The sequence below is a fragment of the Monodon monoceros genome, unplaced genomic scaffold, assembly GCF_005190385.1.
Source record: "Monodon monoceros isolate NGI ecotype Baffin Bay Population unplaced genomic scaffold, NGI_Narwhal_1 Super_Scaffold_18, whole genome shotgun sequence".
NCBI classification, from domain to species: domain Eukaryota; kingdom Metazoa; phylum Chordata; class Mammalia; order Artiodactyla; family Monodontidae; genus Monodon; species Monodon monoceros.
In genome coordinates, this window is record NW_021703774.1 from 124,310,877 (window position 1) to 124,338,332 (window position 27,456).

Consider the following 27,456-nt stretch of genomic DNA (forward strand, 5'->3'; position numbering starts at 1 on the left):
TCCTGTATGTCATACTTAAAAAGCCACAAAACCACTGAAGGTGACTTCCTCCATTTTTCTTTTCACACGCCTCAAAAATGTGCAGACAAGAATTGAAGTGTTTTTAGTGAAACTCATTTCAAGCCAGACTTGCACATACCTTCCCTCCTTTCTTCCTCAGTTTTGTCATGCTGCTTCAACACGAAGAAACTCCTCACTGACTCTTTTGTGTGTCTGAAACACCCCCTTGCCTCTATGCCCTTCCAGAAGAGCGCTTCATCCAAGGAAGCTTTTCCTGAAGTGACGGAATCCTCCCCTTCTCCCTCCTGGCCTCTCATAAAAGAAAAGTCCAACCACTTCCCAGTTACTCATGCTTCACGACCCTGGTGTCTTCCATATCACAACCTGTGGTCCTCAAGATCAGACATTCACCCTGGTGGTGGGGAGTAAGTAACTTGCTTGGAGCATTCTGAACTGACTGCGGGATGATATATTACACTTCTCCTCCCGGAAGAGGATAAAAGGGATCCGATCTCCACCCACAAAGAAAATATGGTAATTATAGCAGTGAAGCACTGAAGAAGGAGGAGAACTCTTCAATGATCTTCCAGTTAAGTGTCATCGCCACAACTTATTCCTTGTCTATGACACAGAATGAACACGCGCATGCTCCTAGAGTTGGGACAATAGTGAGATGCCAGGGACTGGCCAGTGGATATGGCAGGAACTTATTTCACTGCCCCCTCTGATTCTGGTCAGCCACAATATTTCTTTAGGTAAAAAGTTAAAATTTGAAGTTAATGAAAACTTGTCCCTTCCCAGATTCTTAATCCATGGCCAAGGCTTTCTTTATGTGCCGTTTTAGAGCCTTCTTATCACAGTAACTGAGGCAGGAGGCACAGATGTCAGAGTGGGCTAAGGATGGGAGCATCAAACCCCAGCTACTTACTGGTACTGCCAAAGGAAAGGACCACTGCAGCTCAGACTGGCTTCCACACTAGAACTTTGTAGCTCTAGCACAAGATCCGGTGCTTGGTACCTAGTAGATACTCAGTAAATACTCAGAGGGATGGAAACCACAGTGCCTGCCCAAGCAGCCTGAAAATATCGATACTTGGGTATCTAGAGGCTGAGGATACATCTGTAGCACTGTGAAAAGAGCACCAGCTTTGGATGGAGGCTCGGGCATTTTGACTTTCTCTCTTACCACTTACTGTGTGATCCTGGACCTCCATTTCCCACATCTTAAAATAAGGAGAAGAATATTCATCTCATAAAGTTATAAAGGGGTTAAATGAAACAAAGTAAAGAAAGTATGGTAACCAGTTCTTAGTATGTGATCAGCACACAGGAGTATAATTATTAACGGCAGTAAAAGTAACCCCCAAACCTGGTATGTGTGGGGGGAGGAATAGGAAGGGAGATAGAAGAACTGCATATTCAACAAGGGGTTTTACAGTCAGGATCAGTTCCATAATTTGCAGGGCCCAGTGCAAAATGAAATGCATAGTCCCTTTTCAAAAAGCAGGAAAAAGCGCTGTGAAAGGTCTTAAAATATGAAGCTTTTTCCTTTCTTCTGAAGCTCTCCCTGGACCTGTCATGGTGGTATTGTATTTTTTTTTTTTTTTGCGGTACGCAGGCCTCTCACTGCTGTGGCCTCTCCCGTTGCGGAGCACAGGCTCTGAACGCGCAGGCTCAGCGGCCATGGCTCACAGGCCCAGCCTCTCCGCGGCATGTGGGATCCTCCCGGACCGGGGCACGAACCCGTGTCCCCTGCATCGGCAGGCGGACTCTCAACCACTGCGCCACCAGGGAAGCCCGGTATTGTATTTTTTAAATAAACTTTTAAAAAATAGTTCTAGATTTACGGAAAAGTTGCAGAGCTAACACAGAGAGTTTCCATATACCCCACATCCAGGTTTCCCGATAGCTAACATCTTAAAACGGCACATTTGTCACAATTAATGAATGGCATGGTGTGTTTTATTTACTCTTTAAAATTGTGTTACTTCAGGCAGAGGGATACCAGGAGGAGAGTGCAGACCCTTATAGGACCCCAGAGGCCCTGCAGCCTCTGACTTAGGGCACATGCACAGCTTACCAGTTGCTGGGGTGCCCGAACCTGCCAACTTCCAGACTGCGTGCCATGCCCCGGCCCAGGGCAGGCTCTGAGAAAGGCAGACATTTCCCTTCAACATGGTACCAATGCCCCAACCCACAGCAGACAGGTGACCCCTAAAGGTGCTATAACTTCTGCACCAGGATGTGCTAGATACCTGGATCAGGGTGGACAAGAGGATCACCCCCACCAAGACATGGCCTCTGTCTACCATGGTACAGCCATGCCGGCCCAGGGCATTCCCCACCTGAGACTGCAAGGCACCCGTGTCCAGCTCAGATCCTCTCTGCACCTGCACCCAGGCCCCCGCTGGGAGTGGACAGCAGCAGTGGTCATGGGGTTGGGGTAGAGACATGGATACTGGATGAGCCCCGGGGTGCCAAGGATCAGGGAAACAGGTGGCTGAGAACACGTCCAGGGGAAGCAGGTAGGTGGCAGGAGATGGGACAGTATGTGAGCCAAGGCTTCAAGCCACGGAGTATATGCTCCATTTTCCCATCCGACTTTACTTACAAAACACAAAGATAATAATGTTATGAGTTTCAAGACTATGCGGCCCTTGAGTGAGGGCCCCTGTGCAGCTGCACAGGTTACATGCCCATGAAGCTGGTTTTGTTCCTTTTCTTACAAAAATGACTCTGAGAAGGAACGATGCTTGGCACCCCAGAAGCAAGTCTCAAGGGGAGAAGGGAAGGCATTGGGGCCATCTGTAGCCATGGGGTGACCCTACTTGTCAAGAATTTCCAGAGAAGGAGCAGGGAGAACCTCCCTTCTATTCTCCCCTTCTTTTGTTCTTTCACTTCAACAAGAGCGACAAAGGAAGATTTACTTCCTTCTGTAGGTCTGGTAAGTATTGCATTGAATAATTATAATTATTCAATTATAATTAGTATCAGTCTGGTAATAATACGTGACATTCTTATAGCTCTTTTCTCAAAGGAGCACCAAGCACACTACCCATTAATCCTTGCAACATCTCTGTGCCATAAACACCGAAGAGATATGATCATCTCTAATTCACCTTAAGGCACAAGCTAAATCAGAGGTTAAACAGAGCAAGATTCCGGGCAAGACCCTATCTTGGTCAATAAAATAGAGGATTCACCTCAGGGCTGAAAATGCATGCATTCCTGAAATTGCTGTATTTAAAGTGGCATCTTACCCTTGGGTCTTTTCTATTTAAAATTGTGTAACTGCTTTCCTAAATGTTGTCATTTCTTGAGTCTCCTCTTCCCTTTTCTGATCCACCTAACACAGCCATTAGCCCAATATTTACTGTGCAGTATTTACTCAGAAGACCTGGCTTGGTTCTGGTCCCGCCTCTTGTTTCTGAGAGTAACCTCAGGCAAGTTACTTAACTTTGCTGAGGCTACATTTCTTTATCTGAAAAATGAACATACGAAAAATACTTACTCTGTTCTCACAAGGAAGGTAGAATAGGAGAATACACACAAAACCAGACTCTAAACCTTTAAGTATAATGCACATTTTGCAAATATCACATTTATTATTACAGACAGGATATAGGTGCATTGTAGACATTGTAGACAACAAGAAAATTACAGAGAAGCAAAAAATTTGAAATGATAAAAATGTCACATTTTACCAAGCAGAACTCACCATCGCTATCCCCCTTGTGCATATCCTTTCATGTATGCATGTATATAATCAAAACTAGACAACACTCGTAATTCCCTGGCGGTACAGTGGTTAGGACTCCGTGTTTTCACTAACGAGGGTCTGGGTTTGATCCCTGGTCGGGGAAATAAGATCCCACAAGACGCCCCGCGCAGCCAAAAAAAAAGAGAAAAGAAGAGACAACACTGTACAAACTGTTGAGTAACATTCTTTTTTTTTTCAGTCAATGATCTCCCCTCTTCTGCTTTAATAATTTTCAGGCTCAGCTAATATTTAGCTCACATTTCAATATTCCCATTTTTTTCATGCAAATTCAGCAGAGTGTGTGTGTGTGTGTGTGTGTGTGTGTGTGTGTGTGTGTGTGTTTTAGCAGAAAGGTGTTGGGCAGGAGAGATGCTGAGAAGGGCAGGGCAACAGGAAAGGGCAATGGGAAACCTCAGCCTTGCCATGAATGGCGAGCTGCTCAGAGCTGGAAAGCATGGAAACAGATTTTAGCAGTGATGAAGTCAGTGGCCCAGCTGGTAAGAGACCTCAGGTGCCCTAAAAGTTGGCCCCAAGCTCTGTGCAGGAAAGCATGATCTTATTACTGATCTCTGGGAAAAATCAGGATGGAGGCCCTTCGTGTACTTATATCATTTGACTTTGAAGCCCTCACTATGAGGGTTTCTCAATATAGATGAGAAAAACTGGGGCTCAGACAGGTCCTAAATCCCTATTATTAGCAAGTGAAAGCATCACAATATACCCCAAATATAAATTTGCTACAAACTATATCTAAATGCAATTTTTTATTGAGATATGATTGACATACAAAAAAGCTGGGCATGTTTCAGGTATACACCTTGATGAGTTTGAAGATAAGTATACACCTGTGAAACTGTCATCATAAATAATCTCATAAACTTACCCATTGCCTCTAAAGGTTTCCTCCCTCCCTCTGTGTGTGTGTGTGTGTGTGTGTGTGTGTGTGTGTGTGTGTGATAAGAACGTTTAAATAAAATCTACCTTATATTTTTACATATACAGTATGGTTAGCCATAGGTACCATGCTGTACAGCAGGTCTCTAAGACTTAGTCACCTTGGGGATCAGAAACTATGTACCTTTTGATCAACACCTACCCAATCCCCCTTCACCCAACCCCTGGTAACTACCATTCTACTCTCAGCTTCTATGAGTTTGAGTATTTTAGATTCCTAATATAAGGGATCATTCTAAATGCAATTTTAATACAGCTCTGTATATATCAGAGTTGTGTTTGTTAAGATTCCAAGACTTTCTACCCCAATACAGTGCATAGAAAGGAAATGTAAATAACCTTTTGTTATTTATTATTTATTCTTTTGTTTATCTGCCTCACATAATCAGACTCTTTTCATTAGAGAAGGTGGTACTATTTGCAAGATTGTATGGTGGTTAAATCAATCAGAACAATTGCCACAGGCAACAGCAGGGATGAATCTCATAAACGAAACCAGAGATTAAAAAGCACATAAAAATATGATGTAATTTATATAAAGTTCAAAAGAGGCAAAAATAAACCTATGATGTTAGAAGTCAAGATAGTGGTTAACTTGGAGTGTTAGCAACCGGGCGAGAACTGGAGGGGGACTTCCATGGGGCCGACAATGATGTACTTCTTGGTCTGGGTACAGGTTACATGGGTCTGTTCATTTTATGAAAATTCACTGACTTCTACACTTGTGATTTGTGCACTTTTCTCTGTCTTCCTGATTTTCTGTGCATGCTTTCAACAGAGAGACCCACCTAGGGAAAGCCTAGTTTTGGGGTTTTTTTTTATTATTTATTTTTATTTATTTTATTTTTGGCTGTGTTGGGTCTGGGTTGCTGTGCGCGGGCTTTCTCTATTTGCGGCGAGCGGGAGCTACTCTTTGTTGCGGTGCGTGGGCTTCTCATCGGGTGGCTTCTCTTGTTGCGGAGCACGGGCTCTAGGCGCTCAGGCTTCAGTAGTTGTGGCTTGCAGGCTCAGTAGTTGTGGCACCCGGGCTTAGTTGCTCCACGGCATGTGGGATCTTCCCGGACCAGGGATTGAACCTGTGTCCCCTGAATTGGCAGGCAGATTATTTTTTTAAAAAAATTCTAATTATATCACTCTTTAATTAAGTTATTGATTTGTACATCATAATATAATGTATAATATGATAAAATTGTTGTTGATCACATCAGCTTCTCTCTCTTTTTTTAACATCTTTATTGGAGTATAATTGCTTTACAATGGTGTGTTAGTTTCTGCTGTATAACAAAGTGAATCAGCTATACATATACATATATCCCCATATCTCCCTCCCTCTTGCATCTCACTCCCACCCTCCCTATCCCACCCCTCTAGGTGGTCACAAAGCACCACGCTGATCTCTCTGTGCTATGTGGCTGCTTCCCACTAGCTATCTATTTTACATTTGGTAGTGTATATATGTCAATGGCAGGCAGATTCTTAACCACTGCGCTACCAGGGAAGTCCCAAAACCCCAGTTTAAAATAAAAAAAAAAAAGAAAGGAAGAAAAGAAACAAGAAACAGGGTTTCTAAGAACATGTTTCCTTTCCTTTCGTTGAACTGTAGCAATGGGTTTCAAAAGAGCTTGAGTGCTTCCCTGGTGGCCTAGTGGTTAAGAATCCACCTGCCAAAGCAGGGGACACGGGTTCCATCCCTGGTCCGGGAAGATCCCACATGCCGCGGAGCAACTGAGCCCATGCACCACAACGAAGAGTAGCCCCCGCATGCAGCAATGAAGACCTAATGCAGCCAAAAATAAAAATAAATAAAAGCAAAATGAAACAAAATAAGAAACTTACGGTTATCAAGGGGAAAGATGGGAGCAGGCAGAAATTAGCAGGTTGAGATTAACATACAAAAAATACAAACAAACAAATAGAGTTGAGTAAATCACACACAGCTGAAAAAGGATATTGGTTTTGACATTTCATAGACCAGGATGCTCCTACTAACTCAAAATTCAGTGGAACATATTGGTGTCTGGCCCAGCTGTTTATAGATCCTGACTCTGCCATTTGTTTATTAGCACTGTGACCTTAGACAGGGTAAGGAGCCTAATTGTGTCTCTGTGTATTTACCTGTAAAACAGGAAGAGAGCACAAACTAGCTATGAGAATTAAGTGAAACAAGGCATGCCGGGGCTTTGATACACAGCTTAGTACCTGTCAGGAACTTCTTCCTGCACCCCACCCCCTACAAGCCTCTCCCTGGTCCTGGCCACTTTCCTGAGGGTAGATAGCCATATGTTCGGTGGCTGAGTTGGTAGAGTTGTGCTCTGGCCCTGGGCATTGGAGGTCGGGGGCGGGGGGGGTCACATATAAAGTGGCCACGAAATCCTACAGTGTGCCTCTGGCTGCATGACCTCAGATAGGGAACTGGCTCTTGGTTAGGTTAGAGTTTGTTGGTTTTCACTTCTAAAATATAGAACTTGCCTGATGTATCATTCTGCTTTTACCCAATGCATATTGACGCACCAGATCAGTGGACCTTTAGACATGGAGAATTGTATAAGAAAGCCATTTGTTCATTCATTTATTCCACAAGATATACGTTGAGTGTCTACTACGTGCCAAGCCTGCTGATGCCAGGTGCTGGGACCACAGCAACGAAGAAGACTCGGTCCACTGAACTGAATGATTACATGGGAAACCCCTTTCCCATCTTCAAAATGGTCAGTCTGTGAAGCTGGGTGCCTTATCATCTTCCTCCCCTGCCGTTGCTCCCCATCCCAAGCTTATACTGTACCTTTGTGAAAATTAGAAAAATGTGCTCTCTCTCGGCAGACATAGCCCTTGGGCAGAAAGCTTGGGAAGTGACGCAAGGGTTGAATTTCAGCTCCCCTAACCACCTGGCTAAGTACCTTTGATCAGTACCCAAACTACACAATGACCTTTTGCAATGGCCCAGTGGCACATGGCACAGTCGGGGCAACCTAGCCTGAAGCTTCACCTGGTCACAGCAAAACCTGCACTTTTAGCCTCAAAATAAAGTAAACTGTTGATGTTGAAAGGAAAGCATCCCAAGACCTTTCCTAGCTCTTAATTTGTGAATATCATCAAATAACTGAAATAACATTAAATAAACCTCCATAAAATAACAAAAAAATTTAATTTGGTAGACTAATTGTTATCTTTAAATGCAGTTTTTGTTTTTGTAGACACAATTTCTAAAGCAAGGGCTCCCTTGGGGAAACTATTAAAGCAGATCTTGATGGAGAAAATTAAAAAACAACTCTTCTGATTCTTGGAAGTAAGAAGTGTATATGAATTGGACTCTACATCCAGCTAATAACTAGCTTTTTCCACAAGCTTCTAGCCCTGTAGGTGTCCTCCCTAGATTCAGTGGGCCTTGAGGTTAGCAGGCTTATTCCACTCCTTGGTTCCTCCTCAAAGTGCAATAAGTATTTGTTAAAATGTAAAATTGTTTCATACATATGGAAATCAGCCTCTCTTTATTTAAAGGAGTTAGGTTGGGGCTGTGAGAGTATTTATTTAGTGATCTTGGTTATGATGTTTTTTCCCTGACAGTTAGCAATAGCTTTTCTTTTCATTGTAAGTTATTAAGTCCAAAGGTATATATTTTCTTTTGATCACTCTTTGGTAAATGAAATGCACCTGTGTTAGAGTGCAACTTTTCCAGAAGGCTGTTGTTTTAACCTTGAGTAAAACATTCTTAGAACAAATCCCAGGAACTGGAGAACACTCATACACTCTGTAACACAGTTCTTCCAAAGGCCATCTGTAAGCCCCAAATGGCCTTTCTTCAGGCAGGACTTTGTTAATGTGTCTTTATAAATATGAGGAACTTTGCAATTGCACATGACAGGGATTTCACTCTGGGTGGATTCACGGAAGAAGAGGTTCACTGACCTCAAGGGAAATAACAGTGAAAGTAGGTCATTTTGATGCTGATCTCCTTAGCAAACTCCTGTAAGACTACAAGTTAAAAAAAAAACTCCAATCACAGCTAGCTTTGGTATATACAACTTGACAGTTTACCAAGCACTTTCACTTGTGGATCTCATTTTTTCCTTGAAAAATAAACCCCATGAGATAGAAATTATTATTATTATGACATACATTTTCCATTATGCATGTTAGAAATGTGAGGCCTAGAGATGTTTAATGATTTGCTCAGTCATCTGATGAGAGACAGAGAGAGAGAGAGAGAGAGATGAGAGATGAAGAGGAGGGAGGGAGAGAGGGGGAAGGGGAAGAGAGCGAGGAGGAAGAAGAACCAAAGTTCTCTGATTCTGAATTCCACGATCGTTTTGCTAAGCCATGGGGCCTGTTATAAACAAATGGTCCAACTTTCTCTTCCTTTCACCCAGGCAAGATTGGACAAGGTGAAACTGTCTTTGATGTGCCAGCCTCATAGCCCTATTCCCTTTCAGTGTCCTTACCCTTGCCAAACTCTGCTCTCCAGAAGGACTCTGACTTTGGCATTACTTACTAATGAGAGTCTGTACTCATTCAGTTAATAACATGTACCACAAATGTGAAAGGGTGCCCAAGGAACTTAATTGCCCACCTGTGTTGGTGTTACAGGGCAATGCCACAAGAAAGCAATCAGACATGGAGGTCAGTCGGTGCCCAATTATTTTTCTAATACATTAAATATATACAAGAAATATTTAAGAAGGATATAGAGTAGTGGTTAAAAGCTTGGTCTCTGGAACTACACTGTCTGGGTTCATATTCCATTGCCTAATCTTAGAGAAGTTACTTAACTTCTCTCTGCCTCAGTTTCCTCGCCCATGTAATGAGAATAATAATGGTATCTATATAATGGGTTGTAGTCTTAATGAATAAATGTAAAATGCTTAAGACAGTCCATGGTATAATATAAGTGCCAGATAAATGTTGGCTATTGTTTGTTGAATATGAGACAACAAATGTCTATTTAATGAGTGGATTTTTTTTTTGAGTGCCTCTTATATTGTAGGCTCAGCATGAAACTCCAAGGGTATAATGGTAAATTCTATGGACATAGTTTTTGCTTACTTGAAGCCTATATTCTAGCAGGAAGAGACAAATAATTATACAAAAACTTATTTAATTACAATTGGAAAAGGAGCTGCTGCTAATTTTAGAGTGCCCTAAGAATTTATCACAGGGATCACAGAGGACTCAAAAGTCTAAGAAGTAGGATGTGATAAAAAGTTCAGGGAAGGCCTAACTTGGAAAGTTATGAGATTTGACGGAATAAGAATTAGGTTCAAAGAGGGAGGAAAGCATACCAGACAGGAAGAACATCAGGGTGCATTCCACGGACTAAGATCTGTCCATGTGTCAGGAACACACCGAGAGAAAAAGACTGGTGTGAGAAGTTCAGATCAGGCCCTACACAGCCATGGAAGGCCATGGAGAGGAGCTTGGAGTGGCCTAGCCAAATCTGCATTTAAAAAAGATCACGCTCCTTGGTGGTCCAGTGGCTAAGACTTCGAGCTCCCAATGCAGGGGACCTGGGTTCTATCCCTGGTCAGGGAAATAGATCCCACATGCCAACTAAAGACCCCGCATGCCGCAACTAAAAATCCTGCATGCTGCAACAAAGATCACGCATGCTGCAACTAAGACGCAGGACAGCCAAATAAATGAATAGATAAATAAATATTAATAAATAAATAAAAATTTGAATAAAAAAAGATCACTCTCCATGCGATCTAGAGAATGAACTTGAAGGTGGGAATGGCCACAAGGAGGCTAGCTAAATAGTATTAAAAAACTCAGGATACAGAGGAAGACAGATAAGTTTGATTTCTGGCTCTGTCATTTATTTTATTAGCAGTGCAAACTTGGGCAAGTTACTTAATTTTCTCTAAGTCTTAATTTCCTCATTTCTAAAATTAGGGGATGTATATCTTTCCGGTGGGGTTGTTATGAGAATTAAGTGAAGTAATCCACATAAAAGTACTTAGTTCAGTACCCAGCACCTAGTAAGTATTCATGCCAGTTGCTAGCAGCATTATTACTTATTTTATTGCTTTAACCTATGCAGGAAGTAGTGATGGCTAGAATTACGCTGTAGCAATGCAGATGGAGAGAGGTAAATGCATTTGAGATATTTATGAGTTGAAACCGTATTGTCCCTAGGACAGCGGTATTTGGTTGGTGACCAAAACTCTCAGTCATCTCAGCTTTTCAGGTCAGAATGTGATTTCTGTCAGTGTGCTTTAACTTTATTCCACTTCCAGTACTAGTCCAACTCATAAGAGTGCAATGAGAAATCAGAGGCCAATGAATTAATTTACATAGAGCAATAATTTATGGTAAGCTTTTCATGTCATCTAGTCATTACACGTTCCTCAACATGGGAGACCAAATTCTTATCATAAGATTGCTTGGCAAGCATCAAATCAGAGCAGGGGACTTAGGTGGATGGTTTTAATCTGCTTTACTCAAGCCTGATACACTTAGCTCAAGTGTTTCCATTGGCCTGAAGTGCCCTTCCCAACTTTGTCCACCTGGCTAACTCTTATCTTTTAGGATTCAGCCTAGAGTTATCTCCTCTACAAAGCTTTCCAGATATTCTGAGGTTGGATCAAGCTCCCTTCCTCTCAGCTCCCACAACAACTGTGTTCAGGCCTCTTATTTCCAACTGACCATGTCACTGGAATTCTTTCTCTTCGTTTATTTTACCCATGACTTCTTGAGAGCAAGGAACATATCTTTTTGGCTGGTCTTTAATGTAGCACAGTATCTATTTACCTAGTAGAAGCTCAAAAAAATATTGTTTCAACTGCTGACTTGCCTAACGTATCAGTAGATGGGATATCCACTACCCAAAGGAATGGCGTCTTGGCTACTGAACAGTATTGGAGAAGCAATATCAGGGATTCCTGTTCTTGGTTCTTTTTTTACTAGTCTCCAAATAAACCACCTTCTTTTTGCTGATTTATTCAATGTTACCACAATTAATAAGCTCTCTATTTCTTTTGCATTCATGTCTTGATTCGATTTCTAGCTGGCTCATTTTAACATAGGGGATATTCTGTCTCCCAAGGGGACTTTTGCAAAATCACACGCAGAATTTGTTATTTAACTCTCACAGAATAGCTGCAGGTGTCTGTGCACTAAGCAATACTAGAATTCCAGATTGATTCTGACAGTTGTCATACAAAAGATACAAGTAAAGTTCAGAGGCAGCACAGACAGATCTTAAAGACATGGGGGAAAGGGCGATCAGGAGAGACTTGGAGGCCAAGTAAAGAAGAATAGGTGGAATTTTGAGAGATGGAAAAACTGAGGTAAGGCAATGAGTAGCATGAATAAAGGTATGAAATTAGAAACACGCCACACCATTCAGTCCTGTTTGGAAGAATAAGCATAATAGTCCTATTTGATTAGAACACTGGGTGTCAGCAAGGGTGCAGATTGGAATACATTTGCAAAAGTAGCATGGTCAGGGCCCGATACTGGAGAGTGTTTTATGCTAGACCAAGGAACCTGACTTTATTTGGCAGACAGTGGGGAGCCATTGAAAACTGTTCAACGGAAGGATGACACACACAGTGGTTTATAAATATCTTAATATTGTTATACAGTTGTTTAATGTTTTGCAGTTATAGATCTCTTTCATATGTATAATCTTTTTAAATCATCATTGTGCCTTGTGAGAAATGTTTTACTGTCTCTATTTTATACAGGAAGAGACTGAAGTTTAGGGAGTTTAAGCATTTCACTCCAAATCCCATAACCGATAAATGCAGAACCCGGAGACCTGAGCCTGGGCTTTCTGCCTCAAGTTCCGTGCTCTTGCTATTACAGTGAAGCCTATAAGATGAATAATTGATCTGATAGATGTAAGTTGTAAGGATAATAGGATGGAGTAGAAAATAAGCACCTGGTAAATTATTATTATCAGGGATTATTATTTGCAGAAAAAGTTAGCCGCTAAGAAGTAATGAGGTCCCAAACTGAGTGGGATCAGGGGGAATTGAAGGGTTATATATACCTTAAATTTCTCTTTACTTGTAGAGTGAAAGTTGTCAAAGGAATTTCAAGAATCAATGGAGAGCAGAAGAAAAGGTGTTTGCCATTGGGAATGAGCATGGTAAGCGGGGAGAAGAGGGGTAGAAATTTCCTGTCACTCAAAATGTTATGGGCTGAAATCTCTTTCACTTACCTATAGGAAAGTGCCTCCACCTAGTGCTCTCCTGGGTGATGTCTCCGATCACACAGGACTTGGGGTGCTTCACCATGTGAGAACGTCATCGCATTTGACAGTCAAGAGTTTGCCAAGAGCCAAAAGTACTACATACAGTCTTTTCCAGTTGACAAAACATTTTCAAGTGTGCTCATTTTCTTCTACAAACAAAGCCATGAACGTTCTCTCCATTTTTATAAATGAGATCATTGAGGCTCATCAAGGTAAGGGGACTTTCTTTAGAATCTGGAATTTCTGCATTGGCCAGTATGATAGTTATAAATCATTTGTGGCTACTGAGCAGTTAAAATGTGGTTGGAGATGTGCTGCAGGTGTAACATACACACTGGACTTCACAGACTTTATACAGAAAAATGATGTAAAATATCTCTGAAAAGTTTTACATTTGACATGTTGAAATTATAATATTTTGGATATAGTGAACTGAGTAAAATGCATTATTAAAACAAATTGCACCTGTTTCTTTTTATGTGTTTACTAGAAAATTTTAAATTTCCTATGGGTTTTGCATTACATGATAATTGGACATCACTGTTCTAGACCATAAAGCTATTGCTCTTGACGTGAATACTCCAAAGCCAACATTCATTCCCCCCACACACTCACTTTAGAAGAGGTGGTAAAAAGGAAAATAATTGGAGTTATTATTTATCCATTACCGAAGTTTCTAAGCACTTTACATGCATGAACTAATTTAACCTTCATCAAAATTTCATGACCTGAGTATTATTTTATATATAGTAGGTCATTTTATTTTGCAGATGAGACACAGAGAAATTCAGGAGCTCTCTGAGAGCCACAGATTTAGTGGCGTCAGAATTCAGACTTAGCCAGTCTGCCTCCAGTGCCATTGGGAAGGCTTTAGTGGCTGCCTCTGTTGGGTAAGTCCCAAGGAGACATTTGGATTGATTTCACTTTGTTGTTGACCTACTATAACTCAGGCAGCATGTGAGAGACTTTAGATATTATCTCATTTAATCTTTGCAACAACTCCATTAAGTAGTTATTATTCCTATTTTACAGGTGAGTAAACTGAGGCTTGGAGTGATTGCACAACCTGCCCAAAGTCACACTAGGTATGTGGTGGAACTCAGTTTATAATCCGGCCTGAATCTGAAGTTCATACTCCATCACTATGCCGGTCTGTGAAAGAGCTACACCTGAATCTCCTGGGGGTGCTTCCCAGGCAAACCCCAAGGTACTGAAGCAGTCTCTCTGGGGTGGGCTCTGGGAATTTGTTCTTCTTAGAATTGCTTCGGGTGACCCTCATCCTCAGCCAAAAGTTGGGCGATAACCACCCTCTCTGAGTCTTTCATTTTCCTGGGAGTCCCACCTCTTCAGTCTCTCCTGGGAGCTGATGAAAAATTGAAAAAAAAAAAGGAAAAGGAAAGAAACAAACAAAAACAGTATTTCCCTTAGGCAGCTTCAGTGGGGCTGACCATTCATCTCAGCAGTGTCCCTGCTTCTTTCAAATCTTGTCATCATGTGCCCTAAAATGTGGGCTGAAACGATTTAATTAAGCAGAGATAAAACGGCCAGTCCTCCTGAAGACATCCTTAGAAACATCTAAGCAGTCCAGGGCTGTGTCTGAGATGAAAGAGGCAGGGATTTAGGGAGTGTAGAGGTGGGATGGGAGGAAGGAACATAGTGGTAGACCCACAGACTCTCAAGGTGATTTATGGGGTCCTGGATGATTCACTAAGGACCACTGGATGTGAATGAAGGCACAGAATGAATAAAACCAAGTGACTCTTGGGAGTGGAGTTGTGTGTGTGTGTGTGTGTGTGTGTGTGTGCGTGTGTGTGTGTGTCCCCACGTGCACGAGCGTGCACATGTGGTAGGAAGGTTATGTTTTTGGCAGCCTTGTTTGCACATAGACAAGCAATTGCTTTATGTGACAGATTCAGAACTTCTGACTAGCACACAAATATAAAATTAGGTCCTAGGTTTCATGGCAACCCAACTCAACACAGTAGCAAACAAGAATTGTTTGAGAATGTGAGAAAGAAGCCAACATTGTGTATGTCACAGCTAGCTTGCCTTCCTTTGACCAATTTCTCCTAATTTAGCAGTACTTCCGTTCCTGCCCTAATGTCCCCTGGTTTGTAAACTACGTCACTTAACTGAACTCAGCTCCAGACTTTAGAAAAACAAAATTTTGTATTTCAGCAATGGTTTTCTTGGCATTTCTGCCGCTAAAGAATTTTACTTGATTCTGATTTTTCCTTTTCACCCTTGAAAGATTGTAGCTATCAGTTGTGTCTCCCTGTTTCTCCTTTTCTAATGGAGTGTCTAACGCAGTATAATGCAGTGTCTGTTAAATGTGATTAAAGATTTCAGTGTTTGGTAAAAACCAATATTTACCAGGGAAATCCCGCCAACATAAATGTGCAGCCGAGGTAGAAAATATTGGCTCAATCTCCCCCGGACACACACATACAAACAAGAACTGTAAATGTTTTGCATGTCACTTCTGACATTTCTGGCCTCTTTTTTGCCAGTTTCACACATGTATCCATTTAACACAGATTCTGAAGTCTTAAAACTGGAATAATCTAGATAATAGACCCCAATAGTCATTTTTAAAGTTGTTTTCTTATTAGCTGAGGTTTCTTGTTGCTTGTTTTGTTTCTGCTCTGGTGGTTCTTCTAGCATTTATCACACACCGTCACGTAATTTGTTTAAGAGGTTGCCTTGAATTATGAGAGTTAATATTATTTGAAATAGTAAACAAGGGAATAGTGATCTTTTACAAAGCAGATTATACTACAAAACTTATTTGCAGAAACATCAACAGACATTTTGAGATTAAGTCAGTCTTGTTTGAGTGATTGCTTTAATTTAGCAAACATTTACTGAATTGAATTTATTCACTGATTGAATTTATTGAATGAATGAAATACTGCTACACTTTGAATGAATTTCAAATAGTTGTAGTTTGGATTCGAAATTATTTCTCTGAAACTGAATAAGCCCGGGCAGCCAGCAGACAGAAGGCCCCAGCTGGCACCTGGCAGCCACAGCCTCAGGAGGAAGACTGGAGAGGGTGGAGACTGAGTTTCACGTGGCCAAAGCTCAGGACCGACCCCTCAGAAAAACTTTAAACTGCAGTTCCTATACCACACTTCCTCTTAGTACAGAGGGCTGGGTCTGAGACGAGGGAGAGGGAATGACTCATCTACAAAAGAGGCCACTGAGATTGTTAATGGCAAACCCTGAACAGTGCCTGGTAAACAGCAAGCACTTAATAAATGCTTACCTTATAAACAAGTAAAATGAAATCCAATAACGTACTATAACTTATGGGTTCAGTGTGGAATGTTCTGATCAAGATTTAGGAGCAAGAACAATTTCTATGTCTAGTCGTCATGATAAAATCCCTTTGGTTACTTTCTCTGACTCCAAATGCTCAAGTGCTTATGAATCAAAAACTGAAGGACCACGGGAAGGATGGATAAGGATAATGTTAGTCAGAGCAACCATTAATTGAGAGTCTGCCTGAACAAAATCTCTCTAATCTTCAAGACAACCTTGTGAGGTAGACTGCGTTATCATTAACGCATAAATGACAGAACAGGTGGGAAAGGAAATGGTGAATGAGGCTGGAAAGGTGGCCTGGGTGTGTGGGCTTAGTAGCAGGCCCTGGTCCGGGATTCAAAAGAAGCAAAAGACAAGTCGTTGCTGTCCTCTAGGAATGTGTGATCCGAGAGGGGAGCGGGAATGCTTAGTCACAAAAGGCAAACAGCAATGTGTGGGCTGTGGGCTGGATCATCTGAGGACCGGGGGCAGCAAAGACACGCTTGGGCTTTGAACAGAGCAGGGGCTTATTAATACATGCTTGTGGAAGTGCACTGAACTTAATTGAATTAGGAACCAAATAACGGTAATCTAGGTGGAAAAACATGGAATCCAAAACGAAATGCAAAGCAGCAGGGAGATAAGTCTTACTGAACAGAGACTGTTGAAGAAAAATGGTTAGAGAGTCAGAGCGGGGCCAGATTGTGAAGTGCAGGAGTCTGGACTTGATGGACGTCCGAGCAGCAAGGAGCTACTGGAGGTTCTGGTCGAGGGGCGAGGCATGAGGAAAGAGGGAATTTAGGACAACGCAGCCAACAGGAGTGTTTAAGATGCCTCTCAATGGGAAGCAGCTAGAGTTAGGGGTCCCAGGAAGACCCAACTGTGGGGATCTAAGCTGAAAAGAATGCAGGCTAGGGCTTCCCTGGTGGCGCAGTAGTTGAGAGTCCGCCTGCCGAAGCAGGGGACGCGGGTTCGTGCCGCGGAGCGGCTGGGCCCGTGAGTCATGGCCGCTGAGTTTGCGCGTCCAGAGCCTGTGCTCCGCAACGGGAGAGGCCACAACAGTGAGAGGCCCGCGTGCCGCAAAAAAAAAAAAAAACAAACAAACAACAACAACAACAATGCAGGCTAGAACGGCTGGTGACAATAGGATGAAAGAGAGAAGTTCTAAATAAGGTCTGGAAGGAAACAAATATATACCAATTCATGACAGGGCAAAAAATATACCATTCTCCGTAAGAGATGACCAGGAAGAGGAAGGTGTGCCAAACTGTCACCACGGTTTCTAGCCTTGGAGTGGACAGAGCAGAGCCATTGACAGATATGAAGGAGCTGGGAGAGGAGGGGGAAACGGTAATTTGGACTCCCTAGAGTTTGGTGTGATTCCCATATGGTTACAAGGACTCGGGGTGGGTCTCTAGTAGGTGGACTGAGCTCCAGGCATGGATTGCTGCTGAGGATTATGAGCTGGGGACCGTGAGAACACACTGCCCGGCCATGACTCTCCAGGGCATATGTCTATGTTCTGATTGGTTCCTGGAGAAAGGTCAATAACAAATACAAGATCCCACCCACAGCCCGCCCACACATTATCTCACCAACTTGAGTGATTTCCAGCTCTGCAGGGCACAAGCCCAATGCAAGAGATTTCTCTCTTCTCAGCATCTGCAAGGTACAAGGCCGGATCCTCTGTGGAAAGGACCCCTACAGCTGGAAGCGGCCCAAGAGACCAATCATGTTTAAACCAACTCCGTGGTTCATAGGTGATAGGACTGAGGCCAGGAGAAAGCAATGGATATCTCCAAGATCATACAGCCGTTCCCTCACTTCACTGTGCCTCAACTCTGACTGACAACATTTAAAGTACCATTCAATTAAACTGGTATTTGTGGACACATAATAGATGTCGGTCTCCATGATAGACACAGAGGATACCAGAAGGGTAAATAGAGCAATCACTGCCGTTGAGGCACTCACAGTCCAGAAAAGACTGTTTGAGAATAGGAGTAATTGCTTTTCCTTGGGTAGGAGTGATAGGGAAGGCTTCCTGGAGGAAGTTATGCCTTAGCAGGGTTTTAAAGGATGAATAGGAGTTTTCTCAGCAAGAAATAGGAAAAGAAGGTAAAAGTATTTTATAAGCAAATGGAACAGCGTGTATCAAAGTAAAGAGATGATACAGTATAATGTTTGGTGTTACTATTAAGGGTTTAGTAGTTTCATGGCAATTGAGGGTAGAGAAGAAACAGCAGGAGAGGCAGACAGCACTGTTAGGAATTTTAAAAGTATGTGTGTTGGGGGTGGAGGAGTGAAAAACATGAGGAAGACATCCACAAAGTCCCTAAGTGATATTCCTTAGAGTTATAGTTATAATCAGAGATATATAGAGAGTTAGAGAGCAAAAGTCAGTAAACTCTTTCAAAAAGACCAGATAGTAATTATTCTAGGCTTGTGAGCCCCATGGTCTGAGTTGCAAATATTCAGCTCTGCCATTTAAGCATGAAAACGGCCACAGATAATAGAGAAACAAATGCAAGTGACTGTGTTCCAATGAACCTTTGTTTTCAAAAACAAGTGTATGGCCCAAGGGCCATGTTTGCCAATCACTACTACAGAGACATCCTGAGATCCTGACATCACTCTCAATACCTGTGGTAGACAGAACAAAGGCTTCCCAAAGAGGTCTACATCCTAATCCTTGCAACCTGTGAATATATTATGCTACATGGCCAAGGAGGAATAAGGTAGTAGATGGGAATATGGCTGCTAATGAGCTAATCTTAAAATAAAAATATTATTTTAGATTATCTAGGTGGGCCCTATATACAAGGGTCCTTAAATGTGGACGTGGAAGACAGATGAGTCAGTGTCCGAATGATGGAATGTGAGAAATATTCAACTGGATATTGCTGCCTTTGAATGTGGAAGATGGCCAGAAGCCAAGGAAGGCAGGCAGCCTCTAGAAGCTGGAAAACGCAAGAAAATGGATTTTCCCCTAGAGACTCCAGAAAGTAACACAGCCTTGCCAAAACCTTGATCTGTGTTGTTTTAAGCCCCAAAGTTTGTGTAATTTCTTACAAGGGCCATAGATAATTAATACAATGCTCACGTGAGCTAAACCTTCTAAACATTGTGGCGAACTCGCCGGCCTCCAGAGGAAAGAACTCAGGTTTAACATCCATTTAAGTGCCTCATTTAAATGCAAAGGGTAGGTGAAAGAAGTCTGGATTTGGATGTGGGGAAATTAGGCCATGCTTCAGGGAGTGTCTAGAATAAGGAGCTGCTTTTACACTGAACAGGCTTTACAGCTCCCTGATGGAGTAGAGGAGGCACTGAAACAAAATTTCCCATGATGTGTGTTTCTCAGGGGGCTCCCAGACCTATACACTTGGGGATTTAGAGAACTGTGTGCGTGAGGGTGCAGATGAAAGTCCCAGAGCAGGTCCCGTAGGCAGGCTCAGAGTGGGGAAGTGGGCCGTCAGACATCAGCGCCTGACTTTCTCTTCCACCCGCAGCAGGCTACCCTCTGCCCTCTGCTGTGCCACTGTAACATTTACGTCACAGGGAATACATTTTGCTGCCCTAACATGAGTGTTACGAGGGAAATGAGAACGTGAAGCTGGTGGCATTTGACAAAGGAGGCAGCATTCCAAAGACGAGCTTGGGCAGTCCTGGCAGGCACATGCTGTTAGGGGTCATTTCAGAGACAGCCACCGCCGCTGGGCACTCACAGAGGTAGGTCGGTTGAGGTCAAGGGCCTCTGCCCAAGAGTCCTCTCAAACTACCTTCCGTGGCCAGAGGCGGAGGCCATGGGTTCCAACCTCCCTTCCACACTGTAAACATCCTGAAAGCAAAGACTTCCTCACAGCAGCGAACGCAGTGCCTTCCACTCCAGAGCCAGGCGTCACTGCCCACCTTCCACTCCAGAGCCAGGCGTCACTGCCCAGTGGCTAACTGATTATTAGGAAAATCGAGGAGACGGTGAAGGCAGATCTTGTCATAACAATAACAGTTCTCACAATAAATCTGGAAAGTACATTTCAATGTACAAAACATCCTCACATACACTGTCTCAAATGATCCTCCTAAGGCTGCTAGGAAGGGAGTATTAGCAAACCCATTTTGCTGAGAAGGAGAATGAGTTTCATAGGCATTAAGTGACTAGATTAACACTCCACAGCTCGCAACTGGAAGAGCTGGGCCTGAACCCAGGTCTTTGGTGTCTTAGATTGGGAGTTCATCTGCATCTTACAACTTCTCCTCCTTTCCTCCCTTCTCTTCGTCCCTCCCTTCTGGAAACACTGAGTATCTACTATGTACCAGACAACACTGTTCAGGGTCCCACAGATATAAAGTTAACTAGGAAGGTTCTGGACCTGAGGAAGATCATAGTTCGGCAGGGGAGCCAGACATGTCAAAGTGCAAACTATGATCCAACCTAAGACTAAGACATTTACTGAGTACCCTATATGCTGTGCACTGTACAAGTAACGTTCAACATCTTATGATGTAGGTATCATCTTCCCCACTTTACAGGTAAGGAAATGTAGCTTTAGAGTCATTAAGTATCTCGTAAGTGGCAGCCAGTATCCCCATTCTCTCCTGATGCCTCATCTCACACCCTCAGCCACTCTACGGTGCTATGTCACCACAAGCGCTAGCACAGAGCTCTACACCGGGGCAGTGAAAGAGCAGGGGAAAGATGGGTTGACCGTCCAGCAGATTAGAGAAGCAGAATAAAAGATGGGTTGACCGCCCCTAGAAAGTGGGGCATGTGCATATAATGCAGCAGAGAGGAATGAACCAGGTCATTTAAAGATGATCTTTAAGTTTGACCCCTGATTCTAAAAACTGAACATGAGAAGCGAGTATCCCACAAATCTGATGCCATTTAAAAATATTTTTCTGAGTAACTATTAGGTGCAAAGCATTGCCCAGGGATTCCATGAGGAATCAGATTCAGGTCCAACTCTTAAGGAGATAATCCTGTACTTGCACTGAGAGAGTAGAGGTGAAGCCATCTTCTGAGGTCACTGTGGGGTAGAAGGAAAAGTTCTGAACTGGGAACTGGGAGATCTGGACTCCAGTCCCAGTTTTATCACCAGTTCACCTCAGCCTCTCAGTTCCATTTCTGCAGCTTTGAAATCCAGTGTTGGAACAGATAATGTCTAGGGCCTCTTTTAGCTCTGATATTTTATTATTCTGTTTGGTTAAGGAAGTGGAGGAAAAGAGCTTACGTGTCACAGAGGACTGGAAAGGGAGAGAGTAGTTCACCTCATCAGAAGCCATCCCACAGGAGGTGCCTTTGGCACCCCAATCCTGCAGGTGCCCAGCAGCCGCATGGTGCGAGCTGCCAGGGTCCCCGCCTGTTTTCCACTCTCAAACTTGCAAGGGATCCCCTAAATAATGAAACCACAGACAGGTACTCCGAGAGGTCAGTGTTTTTCAGATGCCTTGCACATCCACAGCACTAAGTGGCTGCTTGAAGCTATTATACCATTATTATTGTTGTTGTTAGAGAATTACGGTAATTAACACTATTTACTGGGAGCATCCTATGCACAAGGTGCCACGAGGGGCGCTTGGCTGACAATTACCTCCTCCTCTTGCCAAATGTAAGCAGTGTTACTGTCTCTACTCTAGAGATGAATCTGTGGCTGGAGAAGGTTAAATAACCTGCCTGAAGCCACACAGCTACCAGTCTGGGGCAGAGCCTGTACTCTCACGCAGTCCTCTCACTCTAACCCCAATCCTAACCCTAACCATAATCCTAACTTTATTCTCCTGCTCAATTTTGCTACAATCTGCGATGCTTCCAATCTGGGTATCCTTCCTTCAGTTTGACCTGCCATGAGCAACTGAAAAGGAGGTTAAATGGCCGATACGAATCATACCATAACCTTACCTGACAGTTTGCAAAGCGCTTTCTCATAAATCCATCATCTGATTCCCATGTCAGCCAGAGAGCAAGATGGAGCATTATTTCTATTTTATAGAAGAAGAAGCTGAGTATCAAGGGAAGTGAGTAACCTGGAGGTTTCTTAAACCCTCTTGCCATGCTAATCATGTACTCATCTAAATCTCTGACCACTCTGGGACATTAATTTTCAGAACACTGTGTCATGTGTCTTAAAATGTATCCGGTTATTTATATTTGCATTGCAGCATGGCTAACATAGGGCCTTCCCAAAGAGATATTACCAAATGGCAACTGGTGTTTCCTTAAATCTTCTTCCAGGACTCAGTGTAAGCGGTTCCCAAATAACTAAGATTCCCCAATAACTAAGAATAGTTCAGCGAATGCTAAAGTTCCAAACCCTCACAATAATGCAATTTGTTTTCTTTCAAAACGCCAGTACATTCATTGAACCCCATCCTCTTTACTGACTTGACAGTGTTTATGTAAACTTCACAGAACATTTTGAACCTTCTTTTCTGAGTATAAGGCTGTATGTAGTGCTATGAAGTAGATCATGAAGAACTTTCTTATAAATTTTCTACAAACTATGTCTAAATGCAACTTTAACATAGCTTTGTATACATCAGAAACATATCCATCAAGTCTTCCCAACTATATACCCAAAGAAAGCACATAAAAAAGAAATTTAAATAATCTTTTGTTTCTCTGTCTCACATAATCAGACTCTCTTACCACTAGAGAAGGTGGTACTGTTTGCAAGGTTGTGTGGTGGTTAAATCAGTCAGAGCAATTGCCACATGAAACGACAGGGATGAATCTCATAAACTTAAATGTCGAGCCAAAGAAATCAAATATTAAAAAGCACATAAAAATATGATTCAATTTATATAAAGTTCAAAAGAGGGAAAAATGAATCTATGATGTTAGAGGTCAAGAGAGTGGTTACCTTGAGGGGGATTGTGACTGGGAGGGCACTTGAGGGGGGCTTTCATGGGGCTGGCAATGATGTATTTCTTGTTTCAGGTTCTGACTACGTGGTTGTGTTCGTTTTATAAAAATTCACTGACTTCTACACTTGTGATTTGTGTACTTTTCTCTCTGCACGCTATATTTCAATGAAACGTTTCTGGAAAAAAATCAATTAACTCTAGCTTCTTGGGCCTTGACATCTGTAACTAGCATCTTGTTGCTTCTGTCACTTCTGTTTCCCTTTGGAGCTTCTCAGTGGGAAGTGTTCCACCTTTAATTCTGAAATACCTCTACTAAGCTCAACCTTCTTACCTGCCTAATTTTGTAATTTTTTCATGGCTACTGGAGGGCAGAGCCAACGTGGTTTGAAGAAGAAAAGGTTCTACCATTTACAGTTTTGAGTCCTTAAGCAATTGCTTGTTCAATGTGACTTTGAGGGTCTCTACCTGGGTAACTGGGGTCATAATGGCTGCTCCATAAGGTTATGATTACTCCTCATGAGGATTGCATGAAACAATGTGTGCAAACGCCATCAGAAATCCTAGCATAAAGGTACTCTTGGAAACCTGACTTTTGCCCTTAACTCCTCCCCACATTGCCCATTCTGCTTGGATCTTCATCTAACATGAATCACATCAACACTAGTATATAAAACAATAATATTCCCCACTACCTGGGAATTCCCGGGAAACCCCCATTGTCCATATTTTCTCTTCTGCTGCCGTAGTTGAAAAGCATCAATGCTAGGTTAATTACGTCTACCACAAATGACCAAGTCTAACCTCAGCAGGGCTCTTAGTGCAGTTTTATCATCCCCCTACTGATTCCTCATAGGTGTATATGAAAACATTCCCACTGCTCACAAATTCCCATTTCCATGTCTATCCTCTCACTTTTACCAAAGATCCAATTTCCTACTTCACCGGTAAGATAAAGGTCAATTTGAATTCTACCAACTTCACCCCTTTCATGCCTCAGGAGGCTTCTTTGTCTCCACTTTTACCTATCCATTTTAGTGTCTCTCCTCATTTTGTTTTGTTTTTTTCTCCTCCACTCTAGTTTTTTTTTTTTTTAAAGACCTTGATAATTTCAGTTATACCCTCACTCATTTACACCTTTAACAACTTGTCCTCCATGACCTTCACTGTTTCTACTATACACTCATTTATGTTTTTCCCATCCTACAACCTAAAAGCTTTTCTTTAGGCCCTGCTTCAACGTTATCACATCATTCTTCTTTTATTGCCACCTTCCAGAGCAATAATTTTAAATTCTAGTTCCACTTCTTCACCAGCCCATCAACCTTCAATATCTGTAGTCTTGCTTCTGCTCCCTCCATTCAATGGCAACTGCTTTCTCTCTCTCTTTCTCTCAAAACCCAGGGGCCTCCTGAATGTGAAATTTAGTGGGCACTTCCTATTTATTTTATTTTTTAGAGGGCACTTCTTAGTATCCATTGACACCTGTCACACTTGACTTAGTGACTCTAATCTCTCCTTTAATCTCTCCTTTGGCAACTTCATTTACTTCCATGTCTTTCTATGTTATTTTCATTTTGATAGCTCCCAAATCATTGTCCCTGATCTGTTACTGAAATGCCACATCTACATTTCCAGCTGACTAATGCATCTTACCACATCATTATTCTACTTTTACAAATTCGAGCTCATCATAAAATAGATCGTTTTATGGAATAAGCATTGTTCAAGGCATCTGATTTCCCCAACTGGCTATTCCACTAACTTGCAGAGTGATCATAGACAAGTCATTTACTCTCACTGGATTTTCCTCTACATGGAACAAAGGGATTGGGCATAATCATAATGACTTTAATAGCTGTGAAATTCTATAATGCTATGTTTAAAAAGATAAAGCCATAATCTTCTTCCCACCTACAATCTTCCCTTTTCCCTGACTTCCATATTTTTTATTAATGGTATCCACATTCCCATAGTTATCTAAACTTAAAATCTCTGCTTTATCTTCCATGCTTCCTCTTTTTCTCAGTTTCTACAACCTACCAGTTAGCAGGCTCAGTGGATTCTACCTCAAAAATATCGATTGCATCCAGTCCCATCTCTCCCTTTCTCTCATTGTAAATTATAGTCAAGCCCTCATTTAACCAACCAGGGCTTTTGCAGTCACTTTGTCACTGGTCTCCATGTTTTATACCATCAAAAGACTGATTTTCTTCATACGTGACTCATTACATCAAGTGCCAGATGAAAAAATCTTTAATGACCTTTCTAATACATCCAAATACCTTTATTTGGTGTTCAGGGTTCTTTCTAACCCAGGTCCAGCATCACGTACTCTTCTCCTTTACTCAAATCTCAGCTGCAAACACAGGGATGGATTTGTTCCCCAAGTTAAGTCCTGTTATTTTCACCACGATCTCCTGGTTTGTGCTGTTTTCTCTGCATGGATGATGTTCTCTGTAATCCTTTATTGAAATCCTTGCCATCAATCAAGTCCCAGGTCAGATGGAACTTCTACTTGACGTCTTCCTTGAATCCCACGGCTGGAAGCCATCTATCCCTGCCCAGAACACCAGTGCCATCACGCTCTTCTGCCGCGACACTTTATCATGTTCTGAGCTGATTTAACGTGATTTATATATACTCATTTTTCATTATCTGAAGGACAGAGGCCATGTCCCCTTTGTACCCAGATCAGTACTTCTGCTGTAGGCTTACAATAGAAAGGGGATAAAAGAATGAATTACTTAATATTGTGCCTTGTGTATGACAAAAAAATAAAAGTCACAGGAAATATGACCGTAAGGAGTTGTGGGGGAGACAAATCACTACCCAAGGAGACAGTTAGAAAACAATGTAAGATATTCTAACATATCAACACCAAATTGAATTGGCTCTGCTTTAGATTCAGAGTTTGTTCCAACTCAGCTCCAAGTAACTGGATGGTATCAAACATAAATTGCCCTGGGTTACTTTTCTTATGAGTAAACTGCAGAGTTGTCCAATTTAGCCAAAAAACAAACAAGACGAAGACAAACAAAGACAGCCAGTTAAATTTCAATTTCAGATAAATAATATATTTTTTTAGCTCTTATACTATAATCTGTCCTTATACTAAAAAAGTATTTGTTATTTATCTGAAATTCAAATTTACTGGGTATCCTGCATTTTATTTGGCAGTCCTCAATAAGGGAACTGTTGTTAATCATCTCTAAGGCTGACTACTCCAATATTCTACATTCAACAGCATTTTCAGAGAAAAGAAAGATAAAACTGTGCTGTTCCCTTGGCTTATAATTCCTTTCCCCTAGATCTCTGCACTCAGCTTTTAGCTCAGTTATAGATGCCATAAAACCCTTTTGATTCTCCTATCCAAAACAGCACCTTCTTATCCTTCCAGCTCCCTTCTCTGGTCACCCCTTATCCCATTAGCTTGTTTTTTTTTTTCATTATCTGAAATTATCTCCTCCGTTCTTTTGGGCACATGCTTATTGCCTGTCTCTCTCTGTCACTAGAATGTAATCTTCAGTGAGAAGGGTCTTTACTATCCTGTTCACTGCTGAGTCCCCAGCACCTAGAACAACAATGGCAGATACATGAAACACTTAAAAAACCAAAAAAATACAATAAGTGCTAAAAATGAATTTTTTGGCCAAAGAGGACTAATGGGGTCCAAAGGAAGAAAGCTGAGTATGGGTTAATGTGGTTAGGAAAGGTTTCTTGGAGGAAGTGGGATTTTAGCAATGCCATAGAGCACTGGTTTGGGGGGAGAGTGTCTATCACCTGAATAAGCTTAGGAACATTTGCAAGCTATACAAGTCCCTGCCCTGCCCCACCTCCTCATTGGGCCTATCAGAATTTAGGGTGGTTGATAAGCACTATGTCTAATGTCAAAAGGCTCCCCAGATGATTCTGATATAACCCCTCTACCCCATTGGAGAACATCTTCCACAAAGGATGGGTAGGATTTGGTTAAGCAGAAAGCCTTAAGAACAGAACGATGTGAACTGAGCACAAAGAGAAGAAAAAGAGCATAAACTCTCAGGTGGTATGAAAGTACTGCTCAGATTGGAATAGAGTTAAGGAATTTGTGCTTCAGCTTGTAGGCAAAGGAGAACAAAGGAAGGATTTTCAGAAGGAAATAAAATTGTAAATTGCTACCTATACGTTACACCAGGATCAGGAAAGTCTGAGGAACCAAACACAGCCTACTGCCTATTTTTGTAAGTAAAGTTTAACTGGAGCACAGCCATGTCCATTTGTTTACACACTGCCTAGGATGCTTTTGCCGAAAGTTCAGCACAATGCCTGTAATACTCAACCCTTGTCAAGTTCTCCGTGTCCTTTAAGATTCTGCCATTGCAGAAATGGCCTTGCA

The 27,456-nt window shown here is 42.1% G+C and overlaps 1 protein-coding gene across 2 annotated transcripts in view; it reads right to left on the bottom strand.

Annotated features, from left to right (window-relative positions):
* Window positions 1-27,456, bottom strand: part of PDE4B (phosphodiesterase 4B) — a 596,036-nt gene that overhangs the window by 43,249 nt on the left and 525,331 nt on the right. The gene's annotated exons all lie outside the window — the stretch shown is intronic.